We start from the raw sequence: 16,974 nt of genomic DNA on the forward strand, positions 1-16,974 counted from the left end.
ATATGCTGGAATACTGTTGGCTGTTCGCTCTGCTCCTCAGATCAGCTAGGTATTTCCCTGGCGTTGAGGGGAAGTGGACTCCGCTCCCACCTATGTTGCTGCCATCTTCCTCAGCCTTACAGATTCCTTAAACACGGCTGCTCCTGGGAACAGAGAGCCCACTTTCAAATAAGGTTATGCACGCATGAGCAGAACAGCAGAGATAACTGAAATTCCTCCCTCTGCACAGGTACTCTAAGTATAATCAAGCAGAATGATCATAGTTGAGGTTTGGAGAGTCCTCCCTAAGGAAGCACAAGACATGGATATCACAAGCATATTCACTTGGGAAAATCAGGCAGACACAGAAGCTTACAAGACATTCTGAAGCTTGTCAGCAGAGTAGCAGCAGGTATCATAAAATAAGGTACCAGGCAGAGCTGGGCCTGAATTCAGCTTTCTCAACTCTTAGCAATATCCCCTTGGACAGTTTACATAAACTTTCTGACCACCAGAGTCTTTCTTCACCTACAAAATAATTATATCTAATGTTCCTGAAGTGTCACAAATATGACAATAATATATGCAAACCACCTACCACATTCAGTGTATTCAGATAATATGACCTATCTAGTTGTATCAAGAATAAAAATTAGCATGGAGGGCCAGAAAAAAAAGTGATAGAAGAATCACAATGTCATGATTACAGAGCTGGGACAAGTTGAAAGCCATACATAGTGGACTCTTAGTGATCTATCTTTCATGCTGAAGAACTGGGACTTAAATCAGGAGAACAGATTTCAGCCTTATGTCTTCCACTGGCTGGCAGTGTGACCCTGGGTAACCTACTTCTCTTCTTTTGACCTCAAATTTTCTCTAAAGCAAGGTCATTGTCACTGGGCCATCTTGAACCAGCCACTTTATCACAAGTAATATTCTGATTCAGTAATTTAAGTGATATTTGATCCCCTTTTTAAGCTGTGATGCTAAAGATTTTAAAGTTTTCAAGTTTTTTTTTTAAGTTTTTGTTTATGTATCTGAATCACATCTCCAACCCTTACCATATCTGACCCCACACTAACTTCATTCCCATCCAACTCCAAAGTTTCACTGCACTCTCATCCCTGTATTCATGTGGGTTTCAAAAATTGTGTGGGACTGTCTTCGGGGCACAATAGTTAGTAATAAGAAACAAAAATAATTCTCTAGACTATGGTTCTTTAGGCTTGGAAAGTGGACTTCCTCTGGACAGGTAGTCTTCAGGGATGGAGAAAGCTCAGGGGCACTGCTGGGACATCCACTGTTCATATTATTTTGTAATATATGATCTCACCCATAAGTGGAACCTAATCAACAAACAAACAAGAGTAAAATAGACCAGAGACATGGAAATAAAGAACAAACCTACAGTAACCATAGGGGAGGGGGAAGGGGAGAGTGGGGGAAAGATGGGAAAGGGTTGTCAAGGAATATATATAAAGGATCCATGAACAAAGACAACAGTAGGAGAGAGGATTGAATGTGGGATGTGGGGGTAGGTAGGGCAAGGGAGAGTAATGGGGGGACAATGGGAACAACTGTAGTTGACCAACAATTAAAAAAATTTAAAAAAGATGATCTCAAAAAAACAAAAGTCCCAAAATGGTGGTGTTGCTGAAATTCCCCTGGTTATTCTCAAAGGGATTATTCTTATTCTCTATTTATATATTTAATCATGCATTCATACATTCAATCACTCAATCTTTCATTTAGCAAATATTCACTTAGTGTCTGTTATGTCCAAAGTGCTGTTATATGTGTTAACGATAAAACAATAAGCCAACAATGGAGAAGAAAATAGAAAAATATGTAACCATATAACATGTGACAGGTTAAGTGTAAAATAAACCAGGGTAAATAATCAATTTCTGTTATAATAGGGCTGCACAGTATTTTCAAGTTTCAGTGGCTTACCATAACAAGCATTTATTTCTCTTGCACACAGGCCTATAATTATCTGTAATAAATCACTTCAGGTTGATTTCCAGGTTTTTATCTATCTCAAATCTGTCTCATCCTCCTTGTACTAGTGCTCTCCTGGAGCACGCTTTCCTCATGGAGAATGATAGGAACATGAGAGGCTAAATGGAAACTCAGCAAGGAGCTCCCACATTCTAGCTCAGGCCCCCAATATATTGGCCAAATCAAGCCACATAGGCAAGTCCCCAGGTACTTGGGGATGAGGTGGGATACATTGAGACCATAGTGAGTGGCATTGCAACATCATATGGCCAAAGGTATGGATGGATGCATTATTTTATTAAGAGGAGGAGTAAACAACTAGAGCCAACAATGCAATGTACCGTGTAGAGTATGGATGATAAGGAGTTTCAGGGGAGGGAGCATGCCATTTTGTTACCATAGTCAAAGAAAGCCTTACTTACTCAATGACATCTGAGGAAGTGATCTGGGTAAACACTTGGGAGAATATTCTGAACAGAGGAAATAGCTAGTACCCTGAGGCAGGGGTTTTCTTTTGAGAGGCCAGTGTGGCTGGAACACTGTCTGACCAGGAGAGCTGAAAAAGACAAAAGTAAAGATATACTGGGGCAAGGAGGATTATGGTGAGAGCTACAACAAATAACAGAGAACTGGGTAGAGTCTCAGTCTCCTCTCAGAGTAATGAGATGGGAAGCCATTGGTGGACTTTGAGACGAAGAGAGGTATGATTTGATTTAAGAGATAAAATTATAATTTTGATGTCTGTACTGAGGAAGAGTGTTTAGAGACAAAGGAGAAAGCAAGGAGACAAATTTAAATGTCACTGCAGTGATCATCTCTACTGGGAGTGATAATAGCTTGTCCCATGGTGGGACAAAGTGGTAAGATGAAGAAATAGGTGATAGGATTTGCAGCTGAGAGAGAGAAAGAAGTGATAGGGGTGATTCCAAAGTTTTTGGCTTGAGACTGGAAAGGTTTGTTACCACTAATTGAGGTGGGGGATATTATCGCCACAACATTTAGGAAATCTGCTTACCTTTCAAGCTAGATACTTCTATCAAAACAGTGTGATGACAAAAATAAAACAATTATTCAGGTTTTTATGTATTTTACTTAAACCAAACCACAGTATCATATCAGCTGAAATTATGTCCACAGTAACTTTTCTTGTACTTTGATTTTTAAAAGTCATGAAATGAAGATCCTATAAATAATTCATGACAACTGTGTTATAAAGTTAATTCTAACAAATAACATGTCATTAAAATAAGAATACACAAATAGTTCAATTTCATTTTTAATTAACTCTTCAGAAGTAATAGCTGACAATTATCCTTGATCAGGTCAAATTCTATACTTAAGTGCCTGATAGTTTTTAAGTCTTTAATGAAAATCCATGGGAACAACTTCCTGAAAAGTATTATTTACTTTTATCTTTCTAATCTGTTTTTAATTTTATTTTTATTTTTTTATAGTTTTCCAATAATATTTATTATTAGTTAAGCCATGATTTAGGATCTTAGTGTGGAATGTACCCAAATTCCATTTTTATCTCCCTGGGAGAAGGATAGAGGACAAGAGCCAGGACTTAATAATAATTTCCAAAAGATTTTATGGCTGTAATTGTCTTGTATTCCCCCTGATAAACTCCCTATGGTATCTTCCCCAAAATATCCAACCCTTATTCAGCAATTCCTTTTTTTTTTTCTTGCTATCTATATATCAGCCTGTCTTTCAAGGGTCAACATAAATTCCCCTTCCCAAAATCAATGACCCTACCTCCAGCTTACACTAATATAATATACTCCAATGTGATATTTTATATGTAAATTATTTTATAGAATATTGAAGTATGCTTTGAAAAACTAATTTGTAAGCAAGCATTCTAAAAGAAGTATTCACATTTTACATATTATTTCTCGTTTTTGTACCTACTTCCTAGTGACTTTTGGAATTATGTTCTAGAATAGAACATTGACAAGTTTGTGATTCTAGTGGGTCCTGGTTAATCACTCACTTAAATACTCTAAACCACTAAACCTTCAAAAATCCTGATTCTGGGATTTAGAGAAAAGCTGGGGCTGAGAAGCAAGATGTGAGAGTTGTGTTGGGAAACCTTTGTTCCTATTACCTGGAATGGTCCTTGTATGCTATGGAAAAGAGTTGGGTTTAAGAACTGTGCTGTTTGCTGATATCTATGGCATTACTTACTGAATAAAACTAGTGGTAAGGGACTGAGGTGTGCACAGGGCAAGGTGCATTCCACACTGGATTCTCCTTGCTAATGAATTGGATATGGGGAGATAATAACCATAAGCCCATGCACTCAATGGACAATCAATGCTATTGCAAAAAGGTAGAGTAGTTACCTGGAGCCATGTCCATGAGGTAAGAATTGATCTTCCTTCCCTTCATGCCTCTGCCCCATTCCAGGGTGATGGAGTATGAGGAAAAGGAGAGGTGTGGAAAAGCAGACCCTGCTTCCTTCTATGCCAGCCTGCTAGAGTTACAAGGCTAGTCACATCTGAGAATTTTCGATGGGAAATGAGATTGAGGTTTGTAAGTAAACAGCATTGTGCTTTAAAAAGCAACAACTCTTATAATAATCAAAACATCTTAACTTTATGAACTCAGGATGGGGTTTTGTTAGAGGAACCCACTACTTAGTGATGTCAGAAAAGTCTGACATAAAGCTGTTAGAGGTATTTGGGGGGCAATAAAAACAGTTAGTGCCTACAGCCTGATAATTTGAGATTTGTCATTAAATTGGCTAGTTTTTAAACCTAGTTTTTTTTTTTTTCACAAAAAGGAATAATAATACCTTGCAGAATTGCTGAAAAGTACAAAAAGCCAGGTGCTACTAATACTGATGATAAAACACTGACTCCCCATACCTGGCAGCTTCAAGGACACATGTGAAAAATGAAGAGAGATTGTGTCTCTCTCAGCATTTGTAATGTGCACATACTTAGTAAATAAATGTTGTCTCATGGTGTGTCTTTTCCTGTAGTAGTCCTATAACCTACGCCTATCCCACAAGTGTCATACACTTGGTTTGATGTTAAAGGGAAACTGGACTTCTATCTTTCCATTTTCATTCTCTGTTCTGAATGTTTGCCTCGATGCTTCTTATCTCCTACTTCTATTTCCAGTACTCACAAACCTCCCAAATAGTTACCCATTATCAAATTTCTGCCCTTGGTCTTTCTTCACCATTGGCACTGATTTCCAGCATAACACTTATGTTTTTTCTTCAATTACCCTACAGGTGTTCTGAGTCTCAGACTACCTTGACATCATTCAGTTATATTCAGTAATGCATATCTACCATGCCTGTTCAGGATCGTTGAAAGTTAATTGATCATTAATGGTTCTCTATACTTTATATTTACCAAATTTTCTCTGATTTTTTCGAGAAAAGATTATAGTCTTAATATTCTAAAGGAAGAGGTTACTCTTTACTTCTTAACCACTTTTGATTATGTTGGAAAGCCACCCACACAGATTCTAAATATGTAATCAACACCAGTTAAGAAATCAACACCAGATAAGAAATCTGATAAGAAATCAACACCAGTTTTCTAATATTAATGGAAAAAGAACAAGGACATTCATGCTTGTCATTAATAAATTAAAAGGAAATCATAAGAGAAGCATATTGTCTTCAAATAAAAAGTTTCTTTCTCCTTGTCAATGCAATGTTATTTATAATTTCTTAGATACAGAAAATCTCACTTTATTTCATTTAAAGTAGTTATTTTTTTAGGAATGAACTTCAGAATTCATTGGGCAATTTATCATCTAATCATTCATTTATCTGGCATGAAACACCAAATCAAAATGATCAGACATTATAATTCTGAGTATATACTTTGATTATTCTTTTTCACTTTGGCCTGGTGAAGAGAAATTTATATTATGCTTGCATTTATTTTGCTGTACTCTTTTAGCTAAAATGATATATATATAATATTTAATAGAGATGAAATATGGTTCCTTTGGCACAAGGGAGATTTCTCATATAAATCAATGGAAATAAATCTAATCAATATTTACAAAGAACATTTTAACCCACAAAGCTAGTAAATTTTCTTTGTTACAAACCTGATGGTAGACTCGATGTGGAAGAAGGCAGATAACATGCTTAGGATGCTTTAAGAGGCAGCAAGGCAGATGAAAAATTGCAGTCATTGCAGTTGGCTAACTCTGAATTTAAGTTCATATTTTATCATGTCATAGTTGAATGTTTTTCTGAGACATATATGTGAACCTCTCGGAGTCTCAATTTCTTGTTCAAATAGGGTTTATAATGACTCCTACTCTTCAACAGATGTTGTCTACTAAGTTATTATCCTAGAACAACTTATATGGTATTGAATCACTTGAGGCACACTTTCAATATATTGTTATACACACACAAAGGATATGGCATATTTTGTCACCACCATTTTGAAGGAGAAACATTTTAATATAGCTAGTATAAGCAAGTCATTAAACATTAACCTTTATGTGTGATTCAACTAAAACTTAGAGAAGTAAGAGTGTTGTTCAATCATATACTCACAGGACAGAAGTAAAGTCTGACTTTCCATGTCATAGAACAAATACATGTTTTTTTTAAAATCCTGACCTAAAGTATGTTCAATGCAGGTTATATGTTAAAATAGTAAGGAATTTTAAAAAATATTAAAACTTTGTCACAGTTAGATGTTTGATAAATTGTATGGACTAGCTCTGTACATTATAAAAAGTAACAACTATAATTTCAAAATGAAAGAGTCAAAATAGAATCATAAAATTAAGTATGTGATCAGTGATGTTTAATAATTATATTAAAATCTACATTTTATTTTAATATATTATACTTAACATTTTGTTTAATCTTTAGCATAATATTAAGCAAAATCAGTAATAAAGTTGATTTGTAGTTATTTTCTCCTGCAGATCCTTTTCCTATATGTAAATTGGAAGTTTGGGCTTTTTGGTCTCTAAGGTTGCTTTTAAGTTTGTTGCTCTTGAATAAAATATTTTAGGCATCTGCCTCTATGAATGGGGAACCCAATCTATTATTGATCATCCAATCATGCTCCTTTCTTAGAAATTTCTTTCATCACACATATGTTTGGGGGCCTGTTACATTTATACTATATAATTCCAATCTTTTGGTCATGATTGATTGACTCAAAATAGAAACTTAAGAGACTAGAATTAACCCACAAAATGCACTGAACCTTGTAAATAATACTTTTGAGAAATACAATCTTATCTATTAATTGAATTGTAATATCATATAGACATAATTTAATATAGTTGACAGAAACATGAATGAAAGCTGCCAATATAGGAAAATAATTTAGAGGCTCAGGAAGAATCGTTTTGAAGATCTGAGACTGGAGCAGATTTGACAAGAGACATGCAAGTCAACAGGAATCTTGGGCTTCTAAGAGGGGAAAGAGAGATTTGGAAGGAAGGGGAGACAGAGTTTTCCAGTCCTCACTAGACATAGCTGAATTTTCTACTCTGTGTTTTCTTGAAATTTTATTAAATCTCTCCAAAAATCCTAATATTTTAATCAATCTGAATTGGATTTAGTCTTTGCAACCAAGGATAATAATTCTAAGACAATTTTTATTGTCAGTTAAACATGGCTGTCTTTTAAATTCAGTAATGCAGAGTAAAATGGCAAATAATTCTAGAAGTTCCTCTGTTATTGTCACAGAAAATTGAACCAAGTATATTAATAATAAATATTTGAACTCTCAACATTGTAAAGAAATGTGTTCTGAAATAATATATGCTTAACTTTTATGTAGCAGCTGTCTCTTGGAGTCAATTTCTTTTCAACACAGAACAGAGAAAATTTTTCCAACATCTGTTGGTAAGAATCATTATCAGGATTGGAAAAGATCCAGTGAGAAGAGAATGAGGGATTAAAAATAAATAAATATATAAACAAAAGAGCATCAAGGAAACTGGAATTTCTGTTGAAAACAAAAATGAGCAATTAAAACCTATAAAGGTTGGAAGAAGTTTGTTTATTAAGGAAAGTAAAAACAACATATACATATATATTTTTATTTGAAATGTGTTTAGTAGATAGAACATCTGGTTAAAAATGAAATTTTCAGTTTTACATCTGGCTGTTTATTCCATAAGATGTCAAACATGAGGATAATTGAAAATATCAAGCTAAATTACTTAAATGTTAAGCTTTCATCCAGATGCCTGATGATATGTTAGACCAAAAATATCTTTATGTCAAACATTAAAATAATCATAAACATATAAATGCTAGTATATATGAAATAACATTTTCAATATAGTTTACTGGAGAGAAACATTAACCAAAGATTTGAGACTACACAAGGAATTTGCTTTTAGTTAAAAGCTTTTATTATCTGACTAGTAGTAACTAGTAAAACAGGAATGTAGGAATTTCCTGGAGGATATTTTGCCAGTCTGACAGAAAAACAAGTTTATTTTATCACCGTTTTTTTTTAAATACATAGAAGTATCAATGAGCTAAAGTTGTTGGCTATTTGTTACAGAACAAGGAAGTTTATTTTTGGAAATGCATTAAAGAACTGAGAAAAACTTCCGAATCTCAATCCTTTGGCAATGTTTATTTGTAAAGAATAAAGTCCAAGTAGGTATACCTTGCAACTAAAATTCAGCTTGAAGAGTACCAGATGGCATAACCATGGCTTACAAATTATATCCTGTGGGAAAATAGAGAGAGTGAGACCCAGACAGTCAAGAATAGCAGAAAGCATTGAGCTGATACTGCAGACAAGGAGGTAAGTCCAAGAAGGAGAGTCAGCACAGAGAAGGGAGGACTTTACATTCTGGGTGGTGGGGGCAGGAATTAACATTACAGTTGAGGCAGCCAAGGGAAGTTAAGAGGTCACCAAGTCATCTTAGCAGACAGAAGCAAATACTCCTCAAAGGCAAATACTATGTTCTACTTTAGATTTTTTTAATTGACTTTATTTATTTAGGCTGAATTAAAATATAGGTTTAATTTCAATGTCTCTGGTTATATTGTGCTTTTTGTTGTTGTTGTTATTGTTTGTTTTGTTGATTAGGTTCCACTTATAGGTGAGATCACATTGAAATTAAGAACAAACTGACAGAAACCAGAGCGGAGGTGGGAGGGGATAATGGGAGGAAAGGGGGATGGGTTTTCAGGAACAACTATAAAGGACACATAGACAAAACCAAGGGAGGGTGGGATCAGGGGACGGAGGTGGGGATGGCTGGAGTGGGGGGGAGTGGGGAGAAATGGAGACAACTGTACTTGAACAACAATAAAAAAAGAAAATATAGCTTTAAATTTCAGGTTTACCACTCCAATTTTGGGCAGATGAACATTTACAGTCATGACCAACGTTTTGATCAATGATGACTCACATATTTGATAGTGGTCTGGTAAGATTTCAATGTAACTAAAAACTCTTCTTGCCTGTGACCTTGTAGCTATCATAACATTACAGCACAACACAGTATTCACATGTCTGTGCTGATGCTGGTGTAAACAAACGTACTGCCTTGTACTGGTTATACCATCTAAGTTTTTTGTAATTACATCCTATAATGTTTATATAAGGTTAAAATATTTCCATTATTAAGTGGCATATGACCTTTTTTACAGAAAGAAGATTACACTAAAGCTACTTTTTCTCTATACTGTCATACATTTAAAATATATATTTTAAACATGTAACTTCATTTAACTGTCACAGTGTTTGGTGCATAAAACTCAATAACTAAAGAATAAATGACCACCAGAGAAAGTTAATTTTATATCTATGTGTGTATATAAAGATACATGAATCTGTATCTTTATCAATGTTTCTCTCAAAGTTAGGTCAAGATTGTGTGTGTTATTTCAGGCATATGTCAAGGGTTAATAGTCTTTCCAGATAAAGCATGTTTTTGCCTATCATAGTTTATACAGTTTTGGGAGGTGTCCATATGAGGCATTGGGTGCCTGGAGCCAGTGCCTTTAGCAAGGTCAATAATATTGAGAGGGTTTAAATTAAGCTTGCCTGGGTCAGGTCCAAGACAGCATAAACCAAATTACTTCTGGAGCCGCTCAGTCCTTAAGAACAATATTAAAGTATTTTAACATTTAATGTTTAATAATATTTTCCTATGTTTTATTTTATTGTTTGATGGTTTTTAATAACAACAGAAGTATGTATAAGGAGGAATTGTATCTTCATGGTGAACTTTGGAACAGAATCTGGCTTCTGGAAATTTTAATTAATTCACTTTTTTCTTTTTCTTGTGATGCTTGAGTTTTATGCTAAGAAGATATAAAAAATTCATCCTTTAAAAAAATATTAACAAAACATCCTCACTCATAGGCCTTGATATTTTGCCATTTTGAGTAGGGATTTAGTAGAAGAACAGTGAGGGAAAGAGGTGGTATTCGCAAAGGGATAAACAAAATCCTACAAACTGATTGATAGAACATGTTCTTTAATGTCTACTGGCCATTCCTTTATGAGTACCTTTTTCATGCCATCATATCCACAGTTTCTGAACATGTCCCAGCTTGGTTCTCTCTCTTTTGCTTTCTCTCATCCCTCCTTCTTCTTTCTCTTTATCCTCATTTTCTCACATGGTACAACTTAGCCGTCTTTTGTGTGCTCTTGGTTATTGTTTTTATGGTTTTAACTTCTACTGAAAGGTGATTATAAATTAATATAAAGAGATTTCCGTGAAGTTTTTATTCCATTATTTTATCTCTATTTCAATGTAAATGATCTCTTGTTAACATTCACCTAGGTACTTTTCAAATATTTAATATATGTAATAGATAATTTTTAGATTTTACTTTTTAGTTTGCAGGCTGGTGTTCAACCCACCGAGCCAAGATTTTACTTTTTAAAGTTGTGATTTAATACATATTGGCACAGTCTGAATATTTAATAACCTCTAGACCAAATGGCTTCAGTAAAAGCAGGGGTAGAGAACTGTATAAGTCTTACAATTTTACACGTCCATTTCTAAAATTTAAGTATTCTCATCAAAGTGTAAAACTCAAAGCTCCACTCAGTAATTGGTTGTCATACAATATTAAAATGCTGCTTTGAAGAAAACCCACTTCTTTTTCTTGTTTTTACTGTTTGCATCACAAAATATTTGAAATGAACAGATCAAAGCAGAATGTTCATTTTTATTGCTTCCCTTTCATTTCTGATACTTATTCTAATCTTCCTTAGAATAAGCACCAAAATTATTGGAATTGGAAAAAAAAGAATTTGAACAGAAATTGATTGGGTCTGTTAGTTGACAAAGAGACTGAAGACAAACTTAAAGGAATAGAATCAGTGCTGAAATATCGGTAAATGCTGTAAAACTTCTAATGTCTTTTTATAGCTGAAAACTATATAAATTTGGAATTTGCCATCTGAGACAAGAAAGTACAAGATCTATAGAATGAAAAAGGAGAGAAAGATAATCTCATAAATTTGTTGTCTAGGTGCTTGGTGAAGTTACTTATTATATGCCTGCAGTCAAAAATGGAAGTTCACCTCTAAGAGACAGCTTTCACTTGACTTTGAACACAATTACCTCTCAAAGAGAGGGCTGTGCCTATAAGAAGTCTGGCTATATTTTACAGGTTAAAAAAAATAATTAGTTTACATTATAATTATTTCCCTTGACCTAACATTTCAAACACTTATTTACAAGTTATTTTACGTTGTATGAAATAAATAAGGTCTTTTTTTTCATGAAATGTTTTTTTATCTCTCTCTCTCTGTCTTCCCAATCTTGTCCCCTTCTTTCTCAAAAAATTTGCTTTTTGGTAGATGATCCAAGATGGTGAAGGTGTAAGTGGAAGCTACACTAACCTCCTTCCAGGCTGAAATTACAACTAAATTGTAGAAAAAGCATACTAAACAACCAATTGAATGCTAGGTGGAGAGAAGTCTTATAACCACAGAGAGGAAGAAATCACTTCACCACAATGAGACTAGTAAGGAGTGCAGAGAAGGCATGAGAGGGGTTGGGTCCCATGGATAGCAGCAGAAATTCTGGAGGGATATTTCAGTGGCTGTGGCTTCCTCCTGAGAAAAGTAGGGTCTAAACCCCAAGCGAAGGTTCCCAGCCTACAGCACAAGAGCTAGAAAGGAGTTCAGATAATACCCAGCTGTGAAAAGCAGCAGGGTTTCTGTCTGTTAGGGAGAGACAGCTGGAGACACAGAGGGGTTCTTAAAGGGCCAATGCACAAAATTTCATTTGCATCCACTTACTCTGGACTCAGGCAGAGGGAGGGCAGAGTAAACTAGAGATGTCTGTAGTTGGTGGCTCTAGGGAAAAAAACTGAAGGAACACTGCCATGATACCCATGCTGAGTCAGTTCCCATACTGCAGAAGTCATCTTTCTCAGGCAAAGCACTCCTCTCAGAAAGGCATCAGCCTGAGAGGAAGCAATAGCCCTGTTCCAAGAGTTACTCTACCCACTGTCTTGTAGAAGCTGGAAAGCTGATTACAGCTTGAGGCCATATCACTGATTAGTTTAACTACTGAGGTAAGGGTGTGTGTGTGTGTGTGTGTGTGTGTGTGTGTGTGTGTGTGTGTGTAAAAATAGATCGAAAGGTACAAACTAAAAATAAAGGGATTAGAAAAAGATGTTTCATGCTAATGGAAAGAAAAAAAATCTGGAATAGAAGTACTTATATTCCACAAAATAGACTTAAAATGAAGGACAAAGGACAAAGGGACCAAGTAAGAAACAAAGGGCAAAACATAATGATAAAGAGAACAATCCAACAAGAGAATATAAACCTAGTAAACACTTACACACCAAACACAGGAGCACCTAAACATGTGAAGCAAATCTTGATGGAAACAAAGAGAGAGAGATTGACAGAAATACAGTCACAGTCAAGATTTAATGCCCCATTCACTTCAATGGATAGATCACCCAGACAGAAAATCAACAAGGAGCCAGTGTCATGAAATGACACACTAGATCAAATGGATTTAATTGATATCTTCAGAGTATTTTACTACAAAGCACCAGAATATGAAAACTTTTCAAGTGAACAAGGAATGTTTTCTAGGATAGACCACATGTGAGGACACAAAACAAGTCTCCATAAATTTAAGAAAATTGAAATCATATTAAGCATCTTCCCTGACCACAACGCAATGAAACTAGAAATGCATTACAAGGGGAACACTGAAAAACATGCACAGACATGGAAGCTAATAACATGTTATTAAACAATGAATGGGTCAACAAGGAAATCAGTGAATAAATCAAAATATATTTTGAAAGAAATGAAAGTGAGTATACAACAATCCAAAATCTATAGGGAACAGGGAAATCAATCCCAAGAATGAAATTTGTAGCATTACAGGCTTATATCAAAACAAACAAAACAAAACAAGTTCAAATAAACAATCTAACTTCAAATTTAAAGGAACTTGAAAAAGAAAAACAAGCAAAACCCATAATGAGTAGAGGGAAGGAAATAATGATCAGAGCAGAAATGAGCAAAATAAAGTCTAAAAAAAGATACCAAATCGATGAACCCAAGAGCTGCTTCTTTGAAAATATAAACAAAATTGACAAACATTTAACAAAATTTATCAAGAAAAAAAGAGAGAGGAACCAAATAAATAAAATCAGACATGAAAGAGGGGAAATAACAACTGACAACAAAGAAATTGTAAGACTGTTTGAATTGTAAGATTCAAACAAAAGATTGTAAGAAAATATTATGGAAAGCCAACAAACTGAACAACTTGGAGGAACAGGGCAAATTGCTAGAAACATACAGTCTTCCAAAACTAAATCACGAAGAATCAGATAATCTGAATACACAGGTTACACCTAGTGAAATTGAAGCAGTAATTAAAAAAAAAAAAAACTCCAAACAAAAAAAAGCCCTGGACCACAGGGCTTCACAGGCGAATTTTACCAAACATTTTGAGAACAACTAACACTTCTTCTCAAACTATTTCATAAAATCCAAGAGGAAGGAAGACTCCCAACCTCACTTTATGAGACCAGTATTACCCAATTCCAAAAAAAGATAAAGATACTAAAAAGGAATGCAATTATAATCCAATATGGCTTATGAACATAGATGCTAAAATACTCAACAAAATATTAGGAAACTGAACACTGCAATCTATTAAAAATATCACACAACATGATCAAATGGAATTTGATGCAAGTGTGATACAACATTCACAAATCAATAAATGTGATTCACCACATAAAGAAAATGAAGGATAAAAAGCACATGATCATATTGAAAAGTGCCGAAAAAGCACTTGAGAAAATACAGTCTTAATTTATGATAAAACAAATTCAACAAAGTTGTAATAGAGGGACATTACCTAAACATAATAAAGTCCATATATGACAAAACCACTGCCAGCATCATACTCAGTGGGCAAAATTACAAGTGTTCCCCTTAAGATTGGGAATAATACAAAGGTGTCTACCGATACCTCTCTAATTCAACATAGTCCTGGAAGTCCTAGCCACAGCAGTCAGACAAGAAGAAGATATAAAAAGCATTGAAATTGGAAAGGAAGAAGTAAAACTGCCTTTATTTGCAGATGAAATGATGCTGTACATAGATAACCCCAAAGATTTCACCAAGACTACTAGAACTGATAAGTGAATTTAGCAAAGTAGCAGGATACAAAATTAATATCCAGAACTGAGTTGTATTTATATATGCCAATAATAAACTAGCAGAAAGGGAAATCAATAAAACAATCACATTAAAAATTGCTACAAAAAGAGTAAAATACCTAGTAATTTACCTAGTAAATTACCTAGTAATACCTAGTAAAACACCTAACCAAGGATGTAAAAGACCTTGGAAAATTATAAGACACTGAAGAAAGAAATTTAGGAAGATACAAAAAAGTGGAAGCACATACTGTGTTCATGACAGGAAAAAATAACATCATTAAATGTCCATACTTTCCAGAGCAATCTACAGAGTCAAGATAATTCCTATCCAGAGTCCAATGACATAAATTGCAGAACTAGAACAAATATTTCAAAAATTTATATTGAATCTCAAAAGGCCCTGCATACCAATAATGATCCTGACAAAGAAGGTTACGATGAATCACACTAGCTAATATCAAACTATAGTATAAAGCTATAGTAATCAAAACAGCATAGTAATGGCATAAAAACAGATACATGGGTCAATGGAACACTATATAGAGCCAAAAATAAGCCCACACCTTTATAGTAAATTAATATTTGACAGTGCAAGCAATCAAATACAATGGGCTAAAGATAGTTTATTCAATAAATGGTGTTGGGAAAATTGGACAGATACATGCAGAAAAACAAAGTAAACCAACTTATTACACCACACACATGAATACATTTCAAATGGGTCATAGACTTAAATGTTACACCTAAAACCATAAAAATCATAGAAAAAACATAGGCAACAAAATCTTGGACATTGTTCATAGCAAGATTTTATTGCATATATGGCTCCAGGAAAGGAGAAAAAAAAAATACTAAACAAATGGGATTATATCAAACTAAAATGTTTTTGCACAGGAAAGGAATTTTTTCAGCAAAATAAAGATGACCCATGGAATGAGAGAACATAATTGCAGATACATCAGATAAGGGGTTAATATCCAAAATTTATAAAGTTTACAAAATGGAAAACCAAAAATCAAATAATCAAATAAAAAAGGACAAACACATAAATAGATATAAGAAGATATATACCAAAGAAGACATATAGATAGCTAGTAGACATATGCAAAGATGCTCAATGTCACTAATCATTAGAAAAATGCAAATAAAAGTCACAGTGAGATACCATCTCACACCTGTCAGAATGTCTATCATCAATAAATCAATGAAAAAGTGCTTGGGAGGATATAGAGAAATGGGAACACTTTTGCACTGTTCATGGGAATATAGACGGAGGCAGCCACTGTGGAAAGCAGTTGGAAATATCTCAAAAAATTGAAAAATGAATCTGTTTTTTGACCCAGTGATGCCACTTCTGGGAATATAACTGAAAGAAAACAAAACACTAATTGAAAAGAAGATAAGCACCCCTATGTTCATTGCAGCATTATTTACAATCACCAAGATATGGAAGCGGCCCAAGTGTCCATCAGTAGCTGAGTGGATAAAGCAACTATGTGACATTTACATAATGAAATACTATTCTGCAATGAAAAAAGAATAAAATTTTACCCTTTGCAATGGTATGGATGGATGTGGAGACAATCATGCTAGGTGAAATAAGCCAGTCAGAGAAGACAAATACCAAATGGTTTCACTCATATGTGGACTCTAATGGACAAACTGAACTAACAAGGAAATAGGAAGATACCCATAGATTGAGAGGATGATTACAGCTGGGGGAAGGTTAGGGGGTACAGAAATTCAGCTAAAAAGAAAAGGACCCTTGGGTATGGACAACAATGTGGTGATAGCTTGAGGGAGAGGGATATAAGGGAACAAAATGATAATGGAAAAATACAATAAAAATTAAAATAATTATGCTCAACAAATTTGAAAGAATGATAGAAATATAGCAGCACAATTTACAATAACCAAGTGCTGGAAGCAACCAAAGTGCCCATTAGTAAATGAGTGGATCAAAAAACTCTGGTACATTCACACAATGGAATACTATGCAACAGAAAGAAAGAAGTAGCTCTTACCCTTCCCAGCAGCATGGATGGAACTGGAGAGCATTATGCTAAGTGAAGTACACCAGACAGTGAAAGTCAAATACCATATGATGTCACCTATAAGTGGAAACTAATCAACAAAATAAAGAAGCAAGTAAAATATCACCAGAGTCACTGAAATAAAAAACAAGTTGATAGGGGAAGGGCCATCAAGGAACATCTATAAAGGACATGTGGACAAAGCCAAAGGGTGTAGGTACAAGGGTGGGAGGCAGGGATGGGTAGGATGGGACTGCATGGTGAGGGAAAAATAGGGACAACTGTACTTTAATAACAATAAAAAAACCC

Source organism: Desmodus rotundus, chromosome 2 (assembly GCF_022682495.2).
Source record: "Desmodus rotundus isolate HL8 chromosome 2, HLdesRot8A.1, whole genome shotgun sequence".
In the NCBI taxonomy this organism is placed as follows: domain Eukaryota; kingdom Metazoa; phylum Chordata; class Mammalia; order Chiroptera; family Phyllostomidae; genus Desmodus; species Desmodus rotundus.